This window comes from Bombina bombina, chromosome 2 (assembly GCF_027579735.1).
Source record: "Bombina bombina isolate aBomBom1 chromosome 2, aBomBom1.pri, whole genome shotgun sequence".
Lineage (NCBI taxonomy): Eukaryota > Metazoa > Chordata > Amphibia > Anura > Bombinatoridae > Bombina > Bombina bombina.
The window spans coordinates 33,185,222-33,211,941 of NC_069500.1; the positions used below are offsets into that span (position 1 = coordinate 33,185,222).

Here is a 26,720-nt window from a genome sequence, read left to right on the forward strand (position 1 = left end):
AGGTAATAAGCACCATATGCTGCACTCATTGTATACTGCTTATCAGACCTGCACACTTTACTGTGTCTGTGATCACTAGTGTAGGTAATAAGCACCATATGCTGCACTCATTTTATACTGCTTATCAGACCTGCACACTTTACTGTGTCTGATCACTAGTGTAGGTAATAAGCACCATATGCTGCACTCATTTTATACTGCTTATCAGACCTGCACACTTTACTGTGTCTGTGATCACTAGTGTAGGTAATAAGCACCATATGCTGCACTCATTGTATACTGCTTATCAGACCTGCACACTTTACTGTGTCTGTGATCACTAGTGTAGGTAATAAGCACCATATGCTGCACTCATTTTATACTGCTTATCAGACCTGCACACTTTACTGTGTCTGTGATCATTAGTGTAGGTAATAAGCACCATATGCTGTACTCATTGTATACTGCTTATCAGACCTGCACACTTTACTGTGTCTGTGATCACTAGTGTAGGTAATAAGCACCATATGCTGTACTCATTGTATACTGCTTATCAGACCTGCACACTTTACTGTGTCTGTGATCACTAGTGTAGGTAATAAGCACCATATGCTGCACTCATTGTATACTGCTTATCAGACCTGCACACTTTACTGTGTCTGTGATCACTAGTGTAGGTAATAAGCACCATATGCTGTACTCATTGTATACTGCTTATCAGACCTGCACACTTTACTGTGTCTGTGATCACTAGTGTAGGTAATAAGCACCATATGCTGCACTCATTGTATAGTGCTTGTCAGACCTGCACACTTTACTGTGTCTGTGATCACTAGTGTAGGTAATAAGCACCATATGCTGTACTCATTGTATACTGCTTATCAGACCTGCACACTTTACTGTGTCTGATCACTAGTGTAGGTAATAAGCACCATATGCTGCACTCATTTTATACTGCTTATCAGAACTGCACACTTTACTGTGTCTGTGATCAGTAGTGTAGGTAATAAGCACCATATGCTGTACTCATTGTATACTGCTTATCAGACCTGCACACTTTACTGTGTATGTGATCACTAGTGTAGGTAATAAGCACTATATGCTGCACTCATTTTATACTGCTTATCAGACCTGCACACTTTACTGTGTCTGTGATCACTAGTGTAGGTAATAAGCACCATATGCTGCACTCATTTTATACTGCTTGTCAGACCTGCACACTTTACTGTGTCTGTGATCACTACTGTAGGTAATAAGCACCATATGCTGCACTCATTTTATACTGTTTATCAGACCTGCACACTTTACTGTGTCTGTGATCATTAGTGTAGGTAATAAGCACCATATGCTGCACTCATTTTATATTGCTTATCAGACCTGCACACTTTACTGTGTCTGTGATCACTAGTGTAGGTAATAAGCACCATATGCTGTACTCATTGTATACTGCTTATCAGACCTGCACACTTTACTGTGTCTGTGATCACTAGTGTAGGTAATAAGCACCATATGCTGCACTCTTTTATACTGATTGTCAGACCTGCACACTTTACTGTGTCTGTGATCACTAGTGTAGGTAATAAGCACCATATGCTGCACTCATTGTATACTGCTTATCAGACCTGCACACTTTACTGTGTCTGTGATCACTAGTGTAGGTAATAAGCACCATATGCTGCACTCATTTAATACTGCTTATCAGACCTGCACACTTTACTGTGCCTGTGATCATTAGTGTAGGTAATAAGCACCATATGCTGTACTCATTGTATACTGCTTATCAGACCTGCACACTTTACTGTGTCTGTGATCATTAGTGTAGGTAATAAGCACCATATGCTGCACTCATTGTACACTGCTTATCAGACCAGCACACTTTACTGTGTCTGTGATCACTAGTGTAGGTAATAAGCACCATATGCTGCACTCATTTTATACTGCTTGTCAGACCTGCACACTTTACTGTGTCTGATCACTAGTGTAGGTAATAAGCACCATATGCTGCACTCATTGTATACCTCTTATCAGACCTGCACACTTTACTGTGTCTGTGATCACTAGTGTAGGTAATAAGCACCATATGCTGCACTCATTTTATACTGCTTGTCAGACCTGCACACTTTACTGTGTCTGATCACTAGTGTAGGTAATAAGCACCATATGCTGCACTCATTGTATACTGCTTATTAGATCTGCACACTTTACTGTGTCTGTGATCACTAGTGTAGGTAATAAGCACCATATGCTGTACTCATTGTATACTGCTTATCAGACCTGCACACTTTACTGTGTCTGTGATCACTAGTGTAGGTAATAAGCACCATATGCTGCACTCATTTTATACTGCTTATCAGACCTGCACACTTTACTGTGTCTGTGATCACTAGTGTAGGTAATAAGCACCATATGCTGCACTCATTTTATACTGCTTATCAGACCTGCACACTTTACTGTGTCTGTGATCACTAGTGTAGGTAATAAGCACCATATGCTGCACTCATTTATACTGCTTATCAGACCTGCACACTTTACTGTGTCTGTGATCACTAGTGTAGGTAATAAGCACCATATGCTGCACTCATTTAATACTGCTTATCAGACCTGCGCACTTTACTGTGTCTGTGATCACTAGTGTAGGTAATAAGCACCATATGCTGCACTCATTTTATACTGCTTGTCAGACCTGCACACTTTACTGTGTCTGTGATCACTAGTGTAGGTAATAAGCACCATATGCTGCACTCATTGTATACTGCTTATCAGACCTGCACATTTTACTGTGTCTGTGATCACTAGTGTAGGTAATAAGCACCATATGCTGCACTCATTGTATACTGCTTGTCAGACCTGCACACTTTACTGTGTCTGTGATCACTAGTGTAGGTAATAAGCACCATATGCTGTACTCATTGTATACTGCTTATCAGACCTGCACACTTTACTGTGTCTGTGATCATTAGTGTAAGTAATAAGCACCATATGCTGCACTCATTGTATACTGCTTGTCAGACCTGCACACTTTACTGTGTCTGTGATCACTAGTGTAGGTAATAAGCACCATATGCTGCACTCATTTTATACTGCTTATCAGACCTGCACGCTTTACTGTGTCTGTGATCACTAGTGTAGGTAATAAGCAACATATGCTGCACTTGTATACTGCTTATCAGACCTGCACACTTTACTGTGTCTGTGATCAGTAGTGTACGTAATAAGCACCATATGCTGCACTCATTTTATACTGCTTATCAGACCTGCACACTTTACTGTGTCTGTGATCACTAGTGTAGGTAATAAGCACCATATGCTGCACTCATTTTATACTGCTTATCAGACCTGCACACTTTACTGTGTCTGTGATCACTAGTGTAGGTAATAAGCACCATATGCTGCACTCATTGTATACTGCTTGTCAGACCTGCACACTTTACTGTGTCTGTGATCACTACAGGGAGTGCAGAATTATTAGGCAAATGAGTATTTTGACCACATCATCCTCTTTATGCATGTTGTCTTACTCCAAGCTGTATAGGCTCGAAAGCCTACTACCAATTAAGCATATTAGGTGATGTGCATCTCTGTAATGAGAAGGGGTGTGGTCTAATGACATCAACACCCTATATCAGGTGTGCATAATTATTAGGCAACTTCCTTTCCTTTGGCAAAATCTGTCAAAAGAAGGACTTGACAGGCTCAGAAAAGTCAATAATAGTGAGATATCTTGCAGAGGGATGCAGCACTCTTAAAATTGCAAAGCTTCTGAAGCGTGATCATCGAACAATGAAGCGTTTCATTCAAAATAGTCAACAGGGTCGCAACAAGCGTGTGGAAAAACCAAGGCACAAAATAACTGCCCATGAACTGAGAAAAGTCAAGCGTGCAGCTGCCAAGATGCCACTTGCCACCAGTTTGGCCATATTTCAGAGCTGCAACATCACTGGAGTGCCCAAAAGCACAAGGTGTGCAATACTCAGAGACATGGCCAAGGTAAGAAAGGCTGAAAGACGACCACAACTGAACAAGACACACAAGCTGAAACGTCAAGACTGGGCCAAGAAATATCTCAAGACTGATTTTTCTAAGGTTTTATGGACTGATGAAATGAGAGTGAGTCTTGATGGGCCAGATGGATGGGCCCGTGGCTGGATTGGTAAAGGGCAGAGAGCTCTCAGACGCCAGCAAGGTGGAGGTGGAGTACTGGTTTGGGCTGGTATCATCAAAGATGAGCTTGTGGGGCCTTTTCGGGTTGAGGATGGAGTCAAGCTCAACTCCCAGTCCTACTGCCAGTTTCTGGAAGACACCTTCTTCAAGCAGTGGTACAGGAAGATGTCTGCATCCTTCAAGAAAAACATGATTTTCATGCAGGACAATGCTCCATCACACGCGTCCAAGTACTCCACAGCGTGGCTGGCAAGAAAGGGTATAAAAGAAGAAAATAAAATGACATGGCCTCCTTGTTCACCTGATCTGAACCCCATTGAGAACCTGTGGTCCATCATCAAATGTGAGATTTACAAGGAGGGAAAACAGTACACCTCTCTGAACAGTGTCTGGGAGGCTGTGGTTGCTGCTGCACGCAATGTTGATGGTGAAGAGATCAAAACACTGACAGAATCCATGGATGGCAGGCTTTTGAGTGTCCTTGCAAAGAAAGGTGGCTATATTGGTCACTGATTTGTTTTTGTTTTGTTTTTGAATGTCAGAAATGTATATTTGTGAATGTTGAGATGTTATATTGGTTTCACTGGTAAAAATAAATAATTGAAATGGGTATATATTTGTTTTTGTTAAGTTGCCTAATAATTATGCACAGTAATAGTCACCTGCACACACAGATATCCCCCTAAAATAGCTATAACTAAAAACAAACTAAAAACTACTTCCAAAACTATTCAGCTTTGATATTAATGAGTTTTTTTGGGTTCATTGAGAACATGGTTGTTGTTCAATAATAAAATTAATCCTCAAAAATACAACTTGCCTAATAATTCTGCACTCCCTGTAGTGTAGGTAATAAGCACCATATGCTGCACTCATTGTATACTGCTTATCAGACCTGCACACTTTACTGTGTCTATAATCTCTAGTGTAGGTAATAAGCACCATATGCTGCACTCATTGTATACTGCTTATCAGACCTGCACACTTTACTGTGTCTGATCACTAGTGTAAGTAATAAGCACCATATGCTGCACTCATTTTATACTGCTTATCAGACCTGCACACTTTACTGTGTCTGTGATCACTAGTGTAAGTAATAAGCACCATATGCTGCACTCATTGTATACTGCTTATCAGACCTGCACACTTTACTGTGTCTGTGATCACTAGTGTAGGTAATAAGCACCATATGCTGTACTCATTGTATACTGCTTATCAGACCTGCACACTTTACTGTGTCTGTGATCACTAGTGTAGGTAATAAGCACCATATGCTGCACTCATTGTATACTGCTTATCAGACCTGCACACTTTACTGTGTCTGTGATCACTAGTGTAAGTAATAAGCACCATATGCTGCACTCATTTTATACTGCTTATCAGACCTGCACACTTTACTGTGTCTGTGATCACTAGTGTAGGTAATAACCACCATATGCTGCACTCATTTTATATTGCTTGTCATACCTGCACACTTTACTGTGTCTGTGATCACTAGTGTAGGTAATAAGCACCATATGCTGCACTCATTGTATACTGCTTGTCAGACCTGCACACTTTACTGTGTCTGTGATCACTAGTGTAGGTAATAAGCACCATATGCTGTACTCATTGTATACTGCTTATCAGACCTGCACACTTTACTGTGTCTGTGATCACTAGTGTAGGTAATAAGCACCATATGCTGTACTCATTTTATACTGCTTATCAGACCTGCACACTTTACTGTGTCTGTGATCACTAGTGTAGGTAATAAGCACCATATGCTGCACTCATTGTATACTGCTTATCAGACCTGCACACTTTACTGTGTCTGTGATCACTAGTGTAGGTAATAAGCACCATATGCTGCACTCATTTTATACTGCTTATCAGACCTGCACACTTTACTGTGTCTGTGATCACTAGTGTAGGTAATAAGCACCATATGCTGCACTCATTGTATACTGCTTATCAGACCTGCACACTTTACTGTGTCTGTGATCACTAGTGTAGGAAATAAGCACCATATGCTGCACTCATTGTATACTGCTTATCAGACCTGCACACTTTACTGTGTCTGTGATCACTAGTGTAGGTAATAAGCACCATATGCTGCACTCATTTTATACTGCTTATCAGACCTGCACACTTTACTGTGTCTGTGATCACTAGTGTAGGTAATAAGCACCATATGCTGCACTCATTGTATACTGCTTATCAGACCTGCACACTTTACTGTGTCTGTGATCACTAGTGTAGGTAATAAGCACCATATGCTGCACTCATTTTATACTGCTTATCAGACCTGCACACTTTACTGTGTCTGTGATCACTAGTGTAGGTAATAAGCACCATATGCTGCACTCATTGTATACTGCTTATCAGACCTGCACACTTTACTGTGTCTGTGATCACTAGTGTAGGTAATAAGCACCATATGCTGCACTCATTTTATACTGCTTATCAGACCTGCACACTTTACTGTGTCTGTGATCACTAGTGCTAGGTAATAAGCACCATATGCTGCACTCATTTTATACTGCTTATCAGACCTGCACACTTTACTGTGTCTGTGATCACTAGTGTAGGTAATAAGCACCATATGCTGCACTCATTGTATACTGCTTATCAGACCTGCACACTTTACTGTGTCTGTGATCACTAGTGTAGGTAATAAGCACCATATGGTGCAAATAACAGTCATTTTATACTGCTTGTCAGACCTGCACAATTTACAGTGTCTGTGATCACTAGTGTAAGTAATAAGCACCATATGCTGCGCTCATTTTATACTGCTTATCAGACCTGCACACTTTACTGTGTCTGTGATCACTAGTGTAGGTAATAAGCACCATATGCTGCACTCATTGTATACTGCTTGTCATAGCTGCACACTTTACTGTGTCTGTGATCACTAGTGTAGGTAATAAGCACCATGTGCTGCACTAATTTTAAATTGCTTATCAGACCTGCACACTTTACTGTGTCTGTGATCACTAGTGTAGGTAATAAGCACCATCTGCTGCACTCTTTTATACTGCTTATCAGACCTGCACACTTTACTGTGTCTGTGATCACTAGTGTAGGTAATAAGCACCATATGCTGCACTAATTTTATACTGCTTATCAGACCTGCACACTTTACTGTGTCTGTGATCACTAGTGTAGGTAATAAGCACCATATGCTGCACTCATTTTATACTGCTTATCAGACCTGCACACTTTACTGTGTCTGTGATCACTAGTGTAGGTAATAAGCACCATATGCTGCACTCATTTTATACTGTTTATCAGACCTGCACACTTTACTGTGTCTGTGATCACTAGTGTAGGTAATAAGCACCATATGCTGCACTCATTTTATACTGCTTATCAGACCTGCACACTTTACTGTGTCTGTGATCACTAGTGTAGGTAATAAGCACCATATGCTGCACTAATTTTATACTGCTTATCAGACCTGCACACTTTACTGTGTCTGTGATCACTAGTGTAGGTAATAAGCACCATATGCTGCACTCATTGTATACTGCTTATCAGACCTGCACACTTTACTGTGTCTGTGATCACTAGTGTAGGTAATAAGCACCATATGCTGCACTCATTTTATACTGCTTATCAGACCTGCACACTTTACTGTGTCTGTGATCACTAGTGTAGGTAATAAGCACCATATGCTGCTCTCATTTTATACTGCTTATCAGACCTGCACACTTTACTGTGTCTGTGATCACTAGTGTAGGTAATAAGCACCATATGCTGCACTCATTGTATACTGCTTATCAGACCTGCACACTTTACTGTGTCTGTGATCACTAGTGTAGGTAATAAGCACCATATGCTGCACTCATTTTATACTTGCTTATCAGACCTGCACACTTTACTGTGTCTGTGATCACTAGTGTAGGTAATAAGCACCATATGCTGCACTCATTGTATACTGCTTATCAGACCTGCACACTTTACTGTGTCTGTGATCACTAGTGTAGGTAATAAGCACCATATGCTGCACTAATTTTATACTGCTTATCAGACCTGCACACTTTACTGTGTCTGTGATCACTAGTGTAGGTAATAAGCACCATATGCTGCACTCATTTTATACTGCTTATCAGACCTGCACACTTTACTGTGTCTGTGATCACTAGTGTAGGTAATAAGCACCATATGCTGCACTCATTTTATACTGCTTATCAGACCTGCACACTTTACTGTGTCTGTGATCACTAGTGTAGGTAATAAGCACCATATGCTGCACTCATTTTATACTGCTTATCAGACCTGCACACTTTACTGTGTCTGTGATCACTAGTGTAGGTAATAAGCACCATATGCTGCACTCATTTTATACTGCTTATCAGACCTGCACACTTTACTGTGTCTGTGATCACTAGTGTAGGTAATAAGCACCATATGCTGCACTCATTGTATACTGCTTATCAGACCTGCACACTTTACTGTGTCTGTGATCACTAGTGTAGGTAATAAGCACCATATGCTGCACTCATTGTATACTGTTTATCAGACCTGCACACTTTAGTGTGTCTGTGATCACTAGTGTAGGTAATAAGCACCATATGCTGCACTCATTGTATACTGCTTATCAGACCTGCACACTTTACTGTGTCTGATCACTAGTGTAGGTAATAAGCACCATATGCTGCACTCATTTTATACTGCTTATCAGACCTGCACACTTTACTGTGTCTGTGATCACTAGTGTAGGTAATAAGCACCATATGCTGCACTCATTGTATACTGTTTATCAGACCTGCACACTTTACTGTGTCTGTGATCACTAGTGTAGGTAATAAGCACCATATGCTGCACTCATGTTATACTGTTTATCAGACCTGCACACTTTACTGTGTCTGTGATCACTAGTGTAGGTAATAAGCACCATATGCTGCACTCATTTTATACCTCTTATCAGACCTGCATACTTTACTGTGTCTGTGATCACTAGTGTAGGTAATAAGCACCATATGCTGCACTCATTGTATACTGCTTATCAGACCTGCACACTTTACTGTGTCTGTGATCACTAGTGTAGGTAATAAGCACCATATGCTGCACTCATTGTATACTGTTTATCAGACCTGCACACTTTACTGTGTCTGTGATCACTAGTGTAGGTAATAAGCACCATATGCTGCACTCATTGTATACTGATTGTCATAGCTGCACACTTTACTGTGTCTGTGATCACTAGTGTAGGTAATAAGCACCATATGCTGCACTCATTTTATACTGTTTATCAGACCTGCACACTTTACTGTGTCTGTGATCACTAGTGTTGGTAATAAGCACCATATGCTGCACTCATTTTATACTGTTTATCAGACCTGCACACTTTACTGTGTCTGTGATCACTAGTGTAGGTAATAAGCACCATATGCTGCACTAATTTTATACTGCTTATCAGACCTGCACACTTTACTGTGTCTGTGATCACTAGTGTAGGTAATAAGCACCATATGCTGCACTCATTATATACTGTTTATCAGACCTGCACACTTTACTGTGTCTGTGATCACTAGTGTTGGTAATAAGCACCATATGCTGCACTCATTTTATACTGTTTATCAGACCTGCACACTTTACTGTGTCTGTGATCACTAGTGTAGGTAATAAGCACCATATGCTGCACTAATTTTATACTGCTTATCAGACCTGCACACTTTACTGTGTCTGTGATCACTAGTGTAGGTAATAAGCACCATATGCTGCACTAATTTTATACTGCTTATCAGACCTGCACACTTTACTGTGTCTGTGATCACTAGTGTAGGTAATAAGCACCATATGCTGCACTCATTGTATACTGCTTATCAGACCTGCACACTTTACTGTGTCTGATCACTAGTGTAGGTAATAAGCACCATATGCTGCACTCATTTTATACTACTTATCAGACCTGCACACTTTACTGTGTCTGTGATCACTAGTGTAGGTAATAAGCACCATATGCTGCACTCATTGTATACTGTTTATCAGACCTGCACACTTTACTGTGTCTGTGATCACTAGTGTAGGTAATAAGCACCATATGCTGCACTCATGTTATACTGTTTATCAGACCTGCACACTTTACTGTGTCTGTGATCACTAGTGTAGGTAATAAGCACCATATGCTGCACTCATTTTATACTGCTTATCAGACCTTCATACTTTACTGTGCCTGTGATCACTAGTGTAGGTAATAAGCACCATATGCTGCACTCATTGTATACTGCTTATCAGACCTGCACACTTTACTGTGTCTGTGATCACTAGTGTAGGTAATAAGCACCATATGCTGCACTCGTATACTGTTTATCAGACCTGCACACTTTACTGTGTCTGTGATCACTAGTGTAGGTAATAAGCACCATATGCTGCACTCATTGTATACTGTTTATCAGACCTGCACACTTTACTGTGTCTGTGATCACTAGTGTAGGTAATAAGCACCATATGCTGCACTCATTGTATACTGCTTGTCATAGCTGCACACTTTACTGTGTCTGTGATCACTAGTGTAGGTAATAAGCACCATGTGCTGCACTAATTTTAAATTGCTTATCAGACCTGCACACTTTACTGTGTCTGTGATCACTAGTGTAGGTAATAAGCACCATCTGCTGCACTCTTTTATACTGCTTATCAGACCTGCACACTTTACTGTGTCTGTGATCACTAGTGTAGGTAATAAGCACCATATGCTGCACTCATTTTATACTGTTTATCAGACCTGCACACTTTACTGTGTCTGTGATCACTAGTGTAGGTAATAAGCACCATATGCTGCACTCATTTTATACTGCTTATCAGACCTGCACACTTTACTGTGTCTGTGATCACTAGTGTAGGTAATAAGCACCATATGCTGCACTCGTTGTATACTGCTTATCAGACCTGCACACTTTACTGTGTCTGTGATCACTAGTGTAGGTAATAAGCACCATATGCTGCACTCATTTTATACTGCTTATCAGACCTGCACACTTTACTGTGTCTGTGATCACTAGTGTAGGTAATAAGCACCATATGCTGCACTAATTTTATACTGCTTATCAGACCTGCACACTTTACTGTGTCTGTGATCACTAGTGTAGGTAATAAGCACCATATGCTGCACTCATTGTATACTGCTTATCAGACCTGCACACTTTACTGTGTCTGTGATCACTAGTGTAGGTAATAAGCACCATATGCTGCACTCATTGTATACTGTTTATCAGACCTGCACACTTTACTGTGTCTGTGATCACTAGTGTAGGTAATAAGCACCATATGCTGCACTCATTGTATACTGCTTATCAGACCTGCACACTTTACTGTGTCTGATCACTAGTGTAGGTAATAAGCACCATATGCTGCACTCATTTTATACTGCTTATCAGACCTGCACACTTTACTGTGTCTGTGATCACTAGTGTAGGTAATAAGCACCATATGCTGCACTCATTGTATACTGTTTATCAGACCTGCACACTTTACTGTCTCTGTGATCACTAGTGTAGGTAATAAGCACCAAATGCTGCACTCATGTTATACTGTTTATCAGACCTGCACACTTTACTGTGTCTGTGATCACTAGTGTAGGTAATAAGCACCATATGCTGCACTCATTTTATACTGCTTATCAGACCTGCATACTTTACTGTGCCTGTGATCACTAGTGTAGGTAATAAGCATCATATGCTGCACTCATTGTATACTGCTTATCAGACCTGCACACTTTACTGTGTCTGTGATCACTAGTGTAGGTAATAAGCACCATATGCTGCACTCGTATACTGTTTATCAGACCTGCACACTTTACTGTGTCTGTGATCACTAGTGTAGGTAATAAGCACCATATGCTGCACTCATTGTATACTGTTTATCAGACCTGCACACTTTACTGTGTCTGTGATCACTAGTGTAGGTAATAAGCACCATATGCTGCACTCATTGTATACTGTTTATCAGACCTGCACACTTTACTGTGTCTGTGATCACTAGTGTAGGTAATAAGCACCATATGCTGCACTCATTGTATACTGCTTGTCAGACCTGCACACTTTACTGTGTCTGATCACTAGTGTAGGTAATAAGCACCATATGCTGCACTCATTTTATACTGCTTATCAGACCTGCACACTTTACTGTGTCTGTGATCACTAGTGTAGGTAATAAGCACCATATGCTGCACTAATTTTATACTGCTTATCAGACCTGCATACTTTACTGTGCCTGTGATCACTAGTGTAGGTAATAAGCACCATATGCTGCACTCATTTTATACTGCTTATCAGACCTGCACACTTTACTGTGTCTGTGATCACTAGTGTAGGTAATAACCACCATATGCTGCACTCTTTTATACTGCTTATCAGACCTGCACACTTTACTGTGTCTGTGATCACTAGTGTAGGTAATAAGCACCATATGCTGCACTCATTTTATACTGCTTATCAGACCTGCACACTTTACTGTGTCTGTGATCACTAGTGTAGGTAATAAGCACCATATGCTGCACTCATTGTATACTGTTTATCAGACCTGCACACTTTACTGTGTCTGTGATCACTAGTGTAGGTAATAAGCACCATATGCTGCACTCATGTTATACTGCTTATCAGACCTGCACACTTTACTGTGTCTGTGATCAGTAGTGTAGGTAATAAGCACCATATGCTGTACTCATTGTATACTGCTTATCAGACCTGCACACTTTACTGTGCCTGTGATCACTAGTGTAGGTAATAAGCACCATATGCTGCACTCATTTTATACTGCTTGTCAGACCTGCATACTTTACTGTGTCTGTGATCACTAGTGTAAGTAATAAGCACCATATGCTGCACTCATTTTATACTGCTTATCAGACCTGCACACTTTACTGTGTCTGTGATCACTAGTGTAGGTAATAAGCACCATATGCTGCACTCATTTTATACTGCTTATCAGACCTGCACACTTTACTGTGTCTGTGATCACTTGTGTAAGTAATAAGCACCATATGCTGCACTCATTTTATACTGCCTATCAGACCTGCACACTTTACTGTGTTTGTGACCACTAGTGTAGGTAATAAGCACCATATGCTGTACTCATTGTATACTGCTTATCAGACCTGCACACTTTACTGTGTCTGTGATCACTAGTGTAGGTAATAAGCACCATATGCTGCACTCATTTTATACTGCTTATCAGACCTGCACACTTTACTGTGTCTGTGATCACTAGTGTAGGTAATAAGCACCATATGCTGCACTCATTTTATACTGCTTATCAGACCTGCACACTTTACTGTGTCTGTGATCACTAGTGTAGGTAATAAGCACCATATGCTGCACTCATTTTATACTGCTTATCAGACCTGCGCACTTTACTGTGTTTGTGACCACTAGTGTAGGTAATAAGCACCATATGCTGCACTCATTTTATACTGCTTATCAGACCTGCACACTTTACTGTGTCTGTGATCACTAGTGTAGGTAATAAGCACCATATGCTGCACTCATTTTATACTGCTTATCAGACCTGCACACTTTACTGTGTCTGTGATCACTAGTGTAGGTAATAAGCACCATATGCTGTACTCATTGTATACTGCTTGTCAGACCTGCACACTTTACTGTGTCTGTGATCACTAGTGTAGGTAATAAGCACCATATGCTGCACTCATTTTATACTGCTTATCAGACCTGCGCACTTTACTGTGTTTGTGACCACTAGTGTAGGTAATAAGCACCATATGCTGTACTCATTGTATACTGCTTATCAGACCTGCACACTTTACTGTGTCTGTGATCACTAGTGTAGGTAATAAGCACCATATGCTGCACTCTTTTATACTGATTGTCAGACCTGCACACTTTACTGTGTCTGTGATCACTAGTGTAGGTAATAAGCACCATATGCTGCACTCATTTATACTGCTTTTCATACCTGCACACTTTACTGTGTCTGATCACTAGTGTAGGTAATAAGCACCATATGCTGCACATAAGTCATTTTATACTGCTTATCAGACCTGCGCACTTTACTGTGTCTGTGATCACTAGTGTAGGTAATAAGCACCATATGCTGCACTCATTGTATACTGCTTATCAGACCTGCGCACTTTACTGTGTCTGATCACTAGTGTAGGTAATAAGCACCATATGCTGCACTCATTTTATACTGCTTATCAGACCTGCGCACTTTACTGTGTCTGTGATCACTAGTGTAGGTAATAAGCACCATATGCTGCACTCATTTTATACTGCTTATCAGACCTGCACACTTCACTGTGTCTGTGATCACTAGTGTAGGTAATAAGCACCATATGCTGCACTCATTTTATACTGTTTATCAGACCTGCACACTTTACTGTGTCTGTGATCACTAGTGTAGGTAATAAGCACTATATGCTGCACTCATTTTATACTGCTTATCAGACCTGCTCACTTTACTGTGTCTGTGATCACTAGTGTAGGTAATAAGCACCATATGCTGTACTCATTGTATACTGCTTGTCAGACCTGCACACTTTACTGTGTCTGTGATCACTAGTGTAGGTAATAAGCACCATATGCTGCACTCTTTTATACTGATTGTCAGACCTGCACACTTTACTGTGTCTGTGATCACTAGTGTAGGTAATAAGCACCATATGCTGCACTCATTTATACTGCTTTTCATACCTGCACACTTTACTGTGTCTGATCACTAGTGTAGGTAATAAGCACCATATGCTGCACATAAGTCATTTTATACTGCTTATCAGACCTGCGCACTTTACTGTGTCTGTGATCACTAGTGTAGGTAATAAGCACCATATGCTGCACTCATTGTATACTGCTTATCAGACCTGCGCACTTTACTGTGTCTGATCACTAGTGTAGGTAATAAGCACCATATGCTGCACTCATTTTATACTGCTTATCAGACCTGCGCACTTTACTGTGTCTGTGATCACTAGTGTAGGTAATAAGCACCATATGCTGCACTCATTTTATACTGCTTATCAGACCTGCACACTTTACTGTGTCTGTGATCACTAGTGTAGGTAATAAGCACCATATGCTGCACTCATTTTATACTGTTTATCAGACCTGCACACTTTACTGTGTCTGTGATCACTAGTGTAGGTAATAAGCACTATATGCTGCACTCATTTTATACTGCTTATCAGACCTGCTCACTTTACTGTGTCTGTGATCACTAGTGTAGGTAATAAGCACCATATGCTGTACTCATTGTATACTGCTTGTCAGACCTGCACACTTTACTGTGTCTGTGATCACTAATGTAGGTAATAAGCACCATATGCTGCACTCATTTTATACTGCTTATCAGACCTGCACACTTTACTGTGTCTGTGATCACTAGTGTAGGTAATAAGCACCATATGCTGTACTCATTGTATACTGCTTGTCAGACCTGCACACTTTACTGTGTCTGTGATCACTAATGTAGGTAATAAGCACCATATGCTGCACTCATTTTATACTGTTTATCAGACCTGCACACTTTACTGTGTCTGTGATCACTAGTGTAGGTAATAAGCACCATATGCTGCACATAACAGTCTATTTATACTGCTTATTACATATGTTATATTTGTGTTGCCTAGCTACATATATGTTATGTACACCAATACACCTGATGTAATTTGTTCTAATATGCTATGTACATACTCAATAAAACCTCAATAAAAAGATTGTAAAAAAATAAAACAACAAAATAAAACATATTGGAGCAGAATCGATACCGCACAGTGTGTTATCTCTAGCACAACCTCATGCAAAGACTAAGGCACAATCTGGAACTACAATTGGATGGCTAAATATTTGAACCAAAGCCCGATTGCATGGTCGAAATTCTTTTTGAGCTCCCTAAGCTCTTGGAGGGAGCACTATTAGTGCGCTTGTTGCACAAATATTACTAGTGGTTGAGTTAAGTGTTGGGCCTGAGTGCAATACAAAATAGCACAGTAATATTTAGAACTACTGTTTAATAATCAGTGGGAACTTGTATAATCTGGTTTCTAAATATCCATTAGATAAATTCAGTATAGGAGATCGGGTAAGAAGGTAAATCCTCCATGCACTTCAAAGGGACATAAAACCCAAAACATTTCTTTCATGAATTAGATAGTGCATACAATTTTAAAGAACTTTCCAATGTACTTCTATTATCAAATTTTCTTTGTTTTCCTTGTTATTCTTTGTTGAAAAGCAGGAAGGTAGGCTCATGAATGTGCACGTGTCTGCAGCACTATATGGCAGCAGTTTTGCAACAATTTTATACATTAGCAAGAGCACTAGATTGCAGCACTATTTCCTGTCATGTAGTGCCTCAGGCATCTGCACGCTACCTATCTAGGTATCTCTTCAACAAAGCATAATATGAGAATGAAGCAAATTAGATGATAGAAGTAAATTAGAAACATTTTTAAAAATTCTATTATTTATCGGAATAATGATAGAAAATGTTGGGGTTTCATGTCCTTTTAAGGCTGTGGTCCACATGGACACCATCTTCTTTCTCTGTGGCTAAGTCTGTCCAAACTAAGTCTATCTTCCAGTAGCTCCCACACACTTACTACTTCATTGCATCAGTGTAATTAGGACTTTTCTGTCTTCTCCTACACTACACCTCTTTTAGCCTTACAAAGAAATGAATGTGCCTAAACAAGAATTTCTGTCACAGGTTGCCTAACACACTCCTTTTTTTTTCTCTTCAGAATAATGACTCTGCTAATCCAGCTGTAAACACATAAACCTAATGTTCAGTAGTTAAAGGGACATGAACCCATAGAGCATACAATTTTAAACAACGCAGGGCTAGTTTATGAGTGAAGCGGTAGTTTGCGCTTCCGTTCGCGCGTTAACTCTGCTAGACTTCGGCTTTTTGCACCAATTGGGTAGCACGTGCTCTAAAAGTTAAAAGTAAAAAGTTTTCACTCGCATGCTAATCCGACATGCGCAAAAATCCGAAGTTAGAACATCACGAATGTGTTGACATATTCCCCCATAAACTTCAATGGAGTGCAAAAAGTTGAAAATAAACCTAACACCCAACAAGTCAAGCAAACCCGATCGTATTTTCTCAAGTGCGCTAACCCGACATGAAATATACATTTTTCACATTCATAAATACATATTTCTCTCTCTCTGTGTGTATGTATGTATATATATATATATATAGATATAGATATATATATTTGGTTAAAATAAATAAATATATATATATATATATATATATATATATATATATATATATATATGATTATATATGGGTATATATAGGAATACTGTATCTATTTATAAATATTTAGAAGATATTCCCCTAGGTGAAGAACATTAAAATGTGAAATATTTCAAATATATACACAGTTAAAAACTGTATTAAATATGAATATTGCATAAATTGGATTTTTCATGTTTTCAGATACTTAACTGTATTTTATATCTGTATATGTGTCTGTAAATACATATATACACACATAAATACATATATACAAACATAAATACATATATACACACATAAATACATATATACAAACATAATACATATATACACACATAAATACATATATACAAACATAAATATATATACACACATAAATACATATATACACACATAAATACATATATACACACATAAATACATATGTACGAACATAAATACATATACACACACATCAATACATATATACACAGATAAATACATATGTGCAAACATAAATACATATATATACATACATACCGTACATAGACCTATTTAGACGTGTATGTATATATATATATATATATATATATATATATCAGAAGAGAGAGAGCCGCACTCCTGAGATAGAACAAAAAGCTAGAATAACTTCCATGCCTGTCCATTTTTACTGCAACTCAGGGTGCATGTTCTTTTAGCGCACAATGGGGCCCATTTATCAAGCTCCAGATGGAGCTTGAGGGCCTGTGTTTCTGGCAGGCGGACAGACATCGCAGAAAATCAACCCGATCGGGTTGATTGACACCTCCCGAATCTGCAGGGGGCCGCGTTGCACCAGCAGCTCACAAGAGTACGGGTATTGCTCTCCCCATACAGCGAGGTCTCTCGGACCTGATCCGCACTGTCGGATCAGGTCCGACAGACCTTTGTTAAATAGGCCTCAATGCCTTTTCACAGAGAAAAAATATCCTGTAGCATATCAGTCTGACCCTACCCAATGACAGTCCAGCACCGAAATACCAGGCAATTCCTCTCTGAACAAGATGATCATTTCGGCCTTCTGTGTTCCTCGTCAGTGAGGTGAAGTTGTATCTCTCTAAGGGCATGTGTGCAAGGAGTCCACGTCTGGTTTCCCCCATTACTCTTAGACCCAAGAGTAATTTGCTTAAATATCTGAAGAGAGAGAGAGCTACACTTGTGAGATACAACAGAAGCTAGAAAATAAATACATATGTACAAACATAAATACATATATATAAATATTTATATATGTTCATACATAGACCTATTTATATATGTACATACATAGACCTATTTATATATGTACATACATAGACCTATTTATATATGTACATACATAGACCTATTTATATATGTACATACATAGACATATTTATATATGTACATACATAGACATATTTATATATGTACATACATAGACCTATTTATATATGCACATACATAGACCTATTTATATATGTACATACATAGACCTATTTATATATGCACATACATAGACCTATTTATATATGTACATACATAGACCTATTTATATATGTACATACATAGACATATTTATATATGTACATACATAGACCTATTTATATATGTACATACATAGACATATTTATATATGTACATACATAGACATATTTATAGACCTATTTATATATGTACATACATAGACCTATTTATATATGTACATACATAGACATATTTATATATGTACATACATAGACCTATTTATATATGTACATACATAGACCTATTTATATATGTACATACATAGACATATTTAGATGTGTGTGTGTATATATATATATATATATATATATGCAAAAATGAAAAGATAGAATTCAGGCGTCACCAAGTCCGTTAAAACATTGAAGTTTATTCACAAAATTTAAAAAAGTAGGTATTGAAGACAGAGCTCCATCAGGTTAAAAGAATAAACACTAAGTCTTACATGTTTCAGCCTCTGCGGCCGTAATCATAGACATACTCCCTTGGTGTATGGGAGGTGTTCTTATAGGGCTTTCATCCGCCCATTAAAATCAACACTCCTTAACCCTTTAATTACCAGCTGTTAGTAAGTATACAATACATACAACAAAGATATATTTTATAGCTGTTACAATTGTTAGATACTCTTGGCTAAACATATTATTCTTTTTATCAGATAAGGACCATAAAAAGGAGAGAAAAGGTGAAAAAAGATGAAAAAAGATGAAAAATTATTCTTCAGATTAAATTCATAATAGGAATATACACAGAATGGATTTGGCAACAGATAATCAATTCAATACTGAATGCATGTACCATTGTACTTTATCAGTCATAGAACCAGGGCAAACACTCCTTGCTAGCCCCTAGTCTATTACTGATATGCTTGTCATTACATTTCTTCAATTAGCATTAAATTCTAGATATTAAATATTAAAGAGACGAAGATAGGAATAAAGAAAAATCAAGAATAGATCAATGAAAAGCAAAAAACATATGTATAAATAAAATAAACAAATAGCAACACAATATCAAACTGGTATAACATATACACCAAACTTAGTCTAATGTTAGTGTCTTCAGTATTTGTGTTCCTTTATACATTGATACCTTGCCTCATCATCTGACCTTATTCAAACTTCATTCTGTAAAGATAAACAGGACTACAGATCTGATCCACAAGCTACTCCCAGTAATTAATCACATCAAATTGTGAATTAAATCCTCCTGGGACCAAAGTTTTCAGCTTATGGATCCAATAGATCTCCTGTCTCTCCAAAATCTTTAATTTACTGCCACCTCTGCGAGGCACACTTATACTCTCAATAGCATTCCATTTAAAGTGCTGTACTTGTTTATCATGCACCTGAATAAAGTGCCTTGATAGTGCTGAGCACTGCACTTCATTAGATATGTAACCCAGATGCTCTTTTATCCGGGAACGTATATCCCTTGTAATTAAACCAATGTATTGTTTCTTGTGCTGAGTGCATTCCACTAGGTGAATCACATAGGTGGAAGTACACTTAACACAGCCTCCAGTGGAGAAGGTCTCATTCGTAACAAAGGATGTGAAGTTTTTACCCTGTTTTATGTATGTGCAGGACTTACAACGTGGAACACCACATTTGTAGGTTCCTCCAACTTCTAACCAGGAGCTGCGTGCTTCTGTGATGGGCAACATGCTTGGTGAAATATATATGTATATATATATATATGTATGTATCTCTATGTTTAAGCCCTTTTGCAGTCCTTTTTTGTTCTTACACCGTAGACCTCATATCTTTGAGCCCTTATACATTTGTATTGCATTTTTTTTAAATAATTGTTATCAGTTAATGTTCTTGTGAGTGTAACTGTACTTTTAAATGCAATCTTAATGTTTTTTGTGCAACTTTTTACTTGAGCATAACAGTTAACCAGAGCTCTAAAGTCGGACTTAATTGTGCTCAAGTGAATGTGTTTACTTTCAACTTGAAATACGTGTGCTACTTCCCAAGCTCGTTAAACCCCTTTTCACTTGTACGCAACAGTTATCTAGCCCTTATGGTAAAAAAGGAAGAATAAGGAAAAATAAATTGACTCTTTACAGCGTCCATATTATAAAGTGATTGCAGTGCGATTATATAACGAAGATTATCAAGCATAAAGCACTGTACATGTAAAGAATACACTTCTGAGTTTGTCTCAAGAATGGCTTATAAATACATATTTGTCACCTCCCCTTAAAGGGACAGTAAAGTCAGCATTTGATTCAGATAGAGCATGTCATTTTAGACATGTTTCAAATTTATTTCTATGATCTAATTTGCTTTGTTCTTTTGGTATAATTTGTTGAGCAACAACACACTACTGAAAGCTAGTTGCTGATTGGTGGCTGCACATCTATTATGCATAGTAGTGCATTGCTGCTCTTTCAACAAAGGTTGCCAAGAGAATAAAGCAAATTTAATAATGAAAGTAAATTGGAAAACTTTTTTAAATTATATGCTAAATTATCACCGAAAAACTTGTTCTACTTTTAAGACCTCAACGACATTATTTTACAAATGCAAAACTGGTATAAAATGTTAATTTATTGATAAATTTGCAGTTATGAAGCATAAGGTAACCCAAGGTCACACTAGAGTATTGCTTAGAATTTCATTGGTGACACTACATGAATATTAAGAACAAAATCCCCCCATTTAAATACAAGACTATAATAAAGCTAAGAGTTTTAGGTGCTGGTATTGTCTTTCTAATGGAGATCATTAGCAAAACCGAGAGGCAGATGAGTTTAAGAGGGTATCTATACTTGTACTAGTAACAAAAAGTAGAGTTACCATATTATTAAAAAAATACAAAATAAAATGTAAAACATTTAGTGGAGCAGATATGATACCACAGGGTGTGTTATCTCTTGCACAACCTCATGCAAAGAATAAGGCACGATCTGGAATACCAATGGGGTGGTTAAATATTTGAACCAAAGCATGTGTCATACTTCGCCTTTTAGTACTAAGTTCCACCCCCTTCTGTGATGCAACTTACCTGTTAAATGACAGCAGCACTGTCAGTAAGGTGCTTAGATATTGTCTTAGAGTTACTTACCCACTATTCCAGAAGTGCTATATCAAGCCACAGCTATTTCCTATACGCTGTGAACCAGAGCTAAACTTCCTCGATCACGAGACAGAGTTGTGCCGCTTACCTGTGTTGCCTACTGAAGATTCCATCTGAGTGTTTGCCAGCATCCTGCAGATTAGCTTAGCACATTGTGCCGCTCGTCCATTCTGCTGATTCCTGCTCTGCAAGTATTTGTTTGCTTATTTTACAACCTAACAGTTTTCCTCTGACATTCCTGCTCAGTGACTACTTCCACTTGTTTCCCTGCATGGCTTGCAGCTAATATTTTACTTTTTTAATTACTCAGGTAACATTATTTCTGTTACAAACATTTGTGTGTGATTTCTGTTTCAGTGTATACAGACTTAGTTTGTACAGTTATTCCTGTATTACATTTTTATTTCATTCCTCTAATTATCTGTTTAGACACACTAGATAAATTGCAGTGTGTTTTTTTTCCAATGATAACATCTTCAAAATAACCTGCATACACAACTTAAACTAAATACTATTAAGCAAAATACTGACAGATGTGACTCTTTTAGAGCTCCCTATACTCTTGGAGGGAGCACTATTATTGTGCTCATTGCACAAATATTACTTGTGGTGAGTTAAATGTTGGGCCTGAGTGCAATCCAAAATAGCACTGTAATATTTAGAACTACTAGTTAATTATAGGTGTGAACTTGTATAATCTAGTTTCTAAATATCCATTAGATAAATTCAGTATAGGGGATTTGGGGAAAAAGGTAAATCCTCCATGCATTTTAAGGCTGTGGTTTACATGGATGTGTAAACTCAGACATTGGGACACCAGCTTGTTTCTCTGTGGCCAAATCTGACTAAACTAAGTTTATCTTCTAGTAGCTCCCACACACTTCTTCATTGCATCAGTGTAATTAACGCTAAAGGACTTTGTTCCCTTCTATACAACTATGGACTTTCTGAAGTGGTAGATGACTGAAATCTATGTTAATTCATTTCTGGGGAGAAAAACATAATTTTCCTACCAGTAGTACCCCTTACTGCTGTGCCAGCCCAATTACTAGCTTTGCATGGGATAAACTTAAAGTGAATGTAAATTTTAATGACTGAGTGCCCGGTTTTATAAAATCTATTAAAAATACATTACAATTTACATTGTAGCGTTTTTTTTCTTTAGGAAACCCAAACCGGCGATCCTCCAACTGCTTCTTATGCTGTACTTAAGTATATCAATGACGAAACCGGCTTCCTCCAATCAATGCATGGCCTCACTAGCTGGACGTCTCGAGGTGCACGCCATGATTGGAGGAAGCCGGTTTCATCATTGCTGTGCTAAGTACAGAGGAGCTGCGGGCGGAGGATCGCTGGTCTGGGTATTTAAAAAAAAGTTTAATGAATGAAAGTGCCCCTTAATCAACTGCTGATTCCACACAAAGCATATTCACACAATAAGGGCAGATTACAAGTGAAGAGCAAACATTTGTGCCAAAACGATAGGGTGTTTGCACTCGTTAGGTTTACCACTGGTATTACAAGTGACTTCAGAGCTCTAGTTAAAGTGATGGTAAACTCCCTTGTGAGTGAACATCAGATTAGTCATCCTCATTTATATCAACATTCAAACTGCTTATAATTTTTTTTTATCGTTTTTATAAGATATTTTATACTTATTGTAAATTTGTTTGAGTGCTGCTTAGCTCCGCCCCTGACTTCACTACTGAAATCTATGTGTATTGCAGCCCCACCTGCTCCACACGTCAGTGGATTTGCACGCCCCGGACATGAAGCAAAATACCGCATGCGCACTAGTCTAGATGACGTATACCAAGTAAACATTGACTCATGAAATTCAATGTTTACTTGATCTACGAAAAAGAACTAATGAAAGCAAGCGAGCGATCAGTCCCCTAAAAAACGAACAAAATCAAACTAAACTAAATATAAAGGTTTTTTTTTTTTTTAATATCGGTTGTGTAAATAATATAGGTTAAAATATGTTTATATAGTCACAAAGTGTATGAATTCATAGCAACACAAATAAATAGTATTAAAAATACATATGTAAATAGATTAACAACTATTCAACACATAAATTGAATATATGATTAATTAAAATCGATATTACTGTATATACCCTTTTATAATGTGATATTAAAAGTATCCAATAAATAATGTATACTGATCCCTCTATAAATAAAAAAATATATTATGCTGCTTTGGATTTAGCATTGAGATACATACAGTATACATGTTAAAAAATGTATAGGTATATATGTATGTGTGTGTGTGTATATATATGTATTTATATGTGTATATATGTATTTATATGTGTATATATGTATGTGTGTGTGTGTGTGTATATGTATTTATATGTGTATATATGTATTTGTATGTGTATATATGTATTTATATGTGTATATATGTATTTGTATGTGTATATATGTATTTATATATGTATATATGTATTTATAAGTGTATATATGTATTTACAGACATATATACACATTTAAACACAAATAATACGTATGTACATACATATAGAGACATATATAAGTGCATTGAATCCCTTTTGCAGTTAAGTAGCTGAAAACATGCAAACGCATATTTATGCAATATTCATATTTAATAAAGGTTTCTCCAACATTTGTGTGTCCGGTCCACGGCGTCATCCTTACTTGTGGGATATCTCTTCCCCAACAGGAAATGGCAAAGAGTCCCAGCAAAGCTGGCCATATAGTCCCTCCTAGGCTCCGCCCACCCCAGTCATTCTCTTTGCCGTTGCACAGGCAACATCTCCACGGAGATGGTTAAGAGTTTTTTGGTGTTTAAATGTAGTTTTTATTCTTCTATCAAGTGTTTGTTATTTTAAAATAGTGCTGGTATGTACTATTTACTCTGAAACAGAAAAGGATGAAGATTTCTGTTTGTGAGAGGAAGATGATTTTAGCAGACAGTAACTAAAATTGATTGCTGTTGTTGAGATGAAGTAACTTCAGTTGGGGGAAGCAGTTAGCAGACTTTTTCTGCTTAAGGTATGACTAGCCATATTTCTAACAAGACGATGTAATGCTGGAAGGCTGTCATTTCCCCTCATGGGGACCGGTAAGCCATTTTCTTAGTCAAACAAACAGAATAAAGGGCTTATTATGGGCTAAAAAACTGGTAGACATTTTTATGGGCTAAATTGATTGCTTTATTTGGGCATTTTATTCATATTTATGCTGACAATTTGCATTTATAAACTTGGGGAACGTTTATTAAACGGCAGGCACTGTGTTAGACACCTTTTTCCAGTCAGGGGGCCTTCCTAGTTGTAGACAGAGCCTCATTTTCGTGCCATTATTGCACAGTTGTTTTTTGAGAGCAGGGCATGCAGATGCATGTGTGAGGATCTAAAAATTGCTGGAAAAGCTTCTAGAAGGCGTCAATTGGTATCGTATTCCCCTCTGGGCTTGGTTGGGTCTCAGCAAAGACTATAGCTGGGACTGTATAGGGGTTAAATTTATAAACGGCTCTGGTTCCGTTATTTTAAGGGTTAAAGCTCTGAAATTGTTGTGGAATACTATTAATGCTTTAAGACACTGTGGTGAAATTTTGGTAATTTTTGAACAATTCCTTCATACTTTTTCACATATTCAGTAATAAAGTGTTTTCTGTTTAAAATTTAAAGAGACAGTAACGGTTTTGTTTTAAAACGTTTTTTGTGCTTTGTTGACAAGTTTAAGCCTATTTAACATGTCTGTACCTTCAGATAAGCTATGTTCTATATGTATGAAAGCCAATGTGTCTCCCCATTAAAATTTATGTGATAATTGTGCCATAGCGTCCAAACAAAGTAAGGACAGTACTGCCACAGATAATGAAATTGCCCAGGATGATTCCTCAGATGAGGGGAGTAAACATGATACTACATCATCTCCTACTGTGTCTACACCAGTTTTGCCCACGCAGGAGGCCCCTAGTACATCTAGTGCGCCAATGCTTATTACCATGCAACAATTAACGGCTGTAATGGATAACTCCATAGCAAATATTTTATCCAAAATGCCTACTTGTCAGAGAAAGCGTGATTGCTCTGTTTTAAACACTGAAGAGCAGGAGGGCGCTGATGATAATTGTTCTGTCATACCCTCACACCAATCTGAAGGGGCCATGAGGGAGGTTTTGTCAGATGGAGAAATTTCAGATTCAGGAAAAATTTCTCAACAAGCTGAACCTGATGTTGTGACATTTAAATTTAAATTAGAACATCTCCGCGCACTGCTTAAGGAGGTGTTATCTACTCTGGATGATTATGACAACTTGGTCATTCCAGAGAAATTATGCAAGATGGACAAGTTCCTAGAGGTTCCGGTGCACCCGACGCTTTTCCTATACCCAAGCGGGTGGCGGACATAGTAAATAAGGAGTGGGAAAAGCCTGGCATACCTTTTGTTCCCCCCCCTATATTTAAGAAATTATTTCCTATGGTCGACCCCAGAAAGGACTTATGGCAGACAGTCCCTAAGGTCGAGGGGGCAGTTTCTACTCTAAACAAACGCACTACTATTCCTATCGAAGATAGTTGTGCTTTCAAAGATCCTATGGATAAAAAATTGGAAGGTTTGCTTAAAAAGATTTTTGTACAGCAAGGTTACCTTCTACAACCAATTTCATGCATTGTTCCTGTCACTACAGCAGCGTGGTTCTGGTTCGAGGAACTAGAAAAGTCGCTCAGTAGAGAGACTCCATATGAGGAGGTTATGGACAGAGTTCACGCACTTAAATTGGCTAACTCTTTTATTTTAGATGCCGCTTTGCAATTAGCTAGATTA

The 26,720-nt window shown here is 38.2% G+C and overlaps 1 protein-coding gene across 4 annotated transcripts in view; it reads left to right on the forward strand.

Moving 5' to 3' along the window:
• LOC128648386 (von Willebrand factor A domain-containing protein 5A) overlaps positions 1–26,720 on the forward strand; it is a 201,716-nt gene that overhangs the window by 31,482 nt on the left and 143,514 nt on the right. The window contains exon 1 of one of the 4 annotated variants that reach the window (XM_053700995.1): positions 21,882–22,228. The exons of 2 other annotated variants lie outside the window; for them this stretch is intronic. The gene's annotated coding sequence lies outside the window, so the exon portion shown is untranslated. Of the gene's footprint in view, positions 1–21,881; positions 22,229–26,720 lie in introns of those variants that run through there. One more of the 4 variants, XM_053700992.1, reaches the window with a different exon arrangement.